Consider the following 2,926-nt stretch of genomic DNA (forward strand, 5'->3'; position numbering starts at 1 on the left):
CCGTTCCCTGCTTCCCCCTCCTCTCTCACTATGCACGAAATGAAGCCCCCATGAACATCTGTAAAGTACGGGGTTCAGAGAGCTTTCCGGTTGGCAGAAGTGCTGTGACGTGGCCTGTCTCAGGCCGAGGAAACATCACACTCCTTCCCACACACTTGGCCCTGTGTAGCTTTTCCATCTGGCTATTCCTGAGTTTTGTTTTTGTTTTTAATTTTTTTTTTTAAAAAATGATAATCTAATAAGTAAACTGTTTCCCTGAGTTCTGTAAGTCATTCTAGCAAATTATCAAACCCGAGAAGGGGGTTGTTAGGGTCCTCCAATTTATACACAATTGGTCAGAAGGTGACAACCTGGACTTGCCAACAGCATCTGAAGTTGGGGGAAGGGGACAGTCTTGTGGGACAGAGCTCTTGATCTGTGGGGTGTGTGCCAGCTCCTGATGTAGTGTGAGGATTGAATTCTATTGTTAGATTCCCAGCTCGTGTTGGAGAATTGTCAGTGTGGGAAATCACCCACACATTTGGTGGCCAGAAATGAAGACGTTTGTGTGATGCTAGTGGACGGTAGAGAAGGAAGTGAGTTTTTCTTACACGTATCGTTTCTTCATACAGACAAGCCTTGAACAATCTCTACATTTGGATAGTCTATTCTCAATTTGCGGGCTCGGTAACCACCGCTTTTCCTGATTTTTTTTTTTTCCATGTTTTAATGGTAACCCAGGGTTTGCTTATTATTTGCCATTAAATTTAGATTTTCTTTTTGTTAACCCTGTTTAATACTGCTATGTATTTATAGTTAATCTATTTTTGTGTGGTAAAAAACCCCGCATAATATTAAATTTATTATCATAACCATTTTTAAGTGCACGGTATGGTAATGTTAACTATATCCACTTTGTCATGCAACAGATCTCTAGAACTTTCTCATCCTGTCAGACTGAAACTCTTCATCCATGAAATGACCCCCTCTGGCCCTCCCCGACCCCGGGCCCCGGTAACCACGTTCCATCTGCTTTTTCTGTAAGCGACTACTTTAATGACCTCACAGAAGTGATATCATGCCACATTTGTCTTTCTGTGACTGGCTTATTTCACTTAGTGTCATGTCCTTAAGATAATACCCACGTTGTAGCGTGAACAGGATCTCCTGCTTCTTAAAAGCAGAACCCTATCCCACCGTATGTATAGACCCCCTTCTGTTAATCCAGTCATCCGTTGATGGACATTTGGGTTGCTTTCACTACTCGGCTACTGTGAATAATGCTTCAGTGTACATAGGAGTGGACATAGCTCTGTGAGATCCTCATTTTGATTCTTTTGGATATTTTCCCCAACGCGAGGATGCTAGTTCCCATGGTAATTCTACTTTAAATATTTTGAGGGATCGCCACTGTTTTCCACAGCAGCTGCACCATTTTCCATTCCCACCAAGAGTGCACGGGATTCCAATTTCTTCACGACTACCCAACACTTGTCCTTTTCAGGTTCTTTGGATAGATATCACCTCACACCTAACAGGTGTGATATCTCATTGTGGGTTTGATTTGCATTTCCCGATGCTTAGTGATTTGGAGCATCTTTTCACGTATCTGTTGGCTATTTAGATGTATATCTTCCTTGGAAAAAAAAGTCTGTTCAGGTCTTTTACTAACTTTTAAATCAGATTATTTGTTTTTCTTTCCAATGAGTTGTGTGAGTTTCCTGTATATTTTAGATATCAACCCCTTATCAGATATATGCTGTGTCGATATTTTCCCCCATTCCGTAGGTTGCCTTTTTGTTTTGTTGATCATTTCTTTAGCTGTGCGGAAGCTTTTTAGTTCGTCTTGCTGATTTTTGCTTTTGTTGCTTGTGCTTTTGATGTCATATCCAGAAAATCATTGTGGAGAGCCATGTCCAGGAGCTTTTTCTCTATGTTTTCTTCTAGAAGTTTGGTGATTTCAAGTGTCACGTGTAAATCTTTATTCAACCATTTCAGGTTAACTTTGGTGAGTGCCCTAAGATAGGGGACCAGTTTCATTCTTTTGCGTGTGTTTATCCAGTTTGCCAACACCATCGGTTGAGGAGATGAGTTAAGTTATTCTTAATGCAATAAAATTAAAAATACGAAATCATTTCTGTTAAGACACTAAAGGTTTCCTTGTAAGGCATAATGAGGGCTGGAGAATCTCATGAACTTTGTTTCAAAAAGAATTCTGAATATGTCAGAATGAGAAATAAACAAATATAAAATGATTTCTCAACTCTCCCACCTATTCCATAGCAATTAAGCTATCAGTATGTGTGTTTTATTTGTGTCTAGTCTTTATATACTTATTATTTGAAAATACCTAAAGTGTTACTATTTATTTTATCACACTATGGCACCAAACAGACAGCCAGAGCACCAAAGTATATTTAAACGTGTAGGTTATATATGTGTAATTATATAGAGCTACATATGTATAAATACATACATACATTATATACATAATTCTAATTAGATATGTATTTACAGATATATCTATAACATGTATCTATATATGTATATATAGTGTGCCAACTTAAGTTCACCTCTTTTAACTTCACCTTCAATTGCCCCCGAATAAACTCAGCGTCTGTGTTTCCAGGATTCCACAAGAGGCCACTCTGTGACGTACATCTTAGAGAGACAGGTGCTTTTGTCCCCCAGGTGTGATGCATGCGTCGTGTGTGGTGGTGGGGGCAGGGATACGGGGAGCGAGATAAGCTCACCCTGTAGAGAAGCCCGCACTTGAGTATTTATGTCCCTTCACAGAGAATTTTCATCCTTTCTCACAGTTGTAGCACAGTGTCCAGAACAGTCATTTCATCACTCCCGTGGGGGAAAAAAATAACAAAGGTGGTCCCCCGTCCGTCCGTCCAGTCATGCTGCTGCATGTCCAATGTGTCACTTCTGATTATTAGCC

Source organism: Pteropus vampyrus, unplaced genomic scaffold (genome assembly GCF_000151845.1).
Source record: "Pteropus vampyrus isolate Shadow unplaced genomic scaffold, Pvam_2.0 Scaffold71, whole genome shotgun sequence".
NCBI classification, from domain to species: Eukaryota; Metazoa; Chordata; class Mammalia; order Chiroptera; family Pteropodidae; genus Pteropus; species Pteropus vampyrus.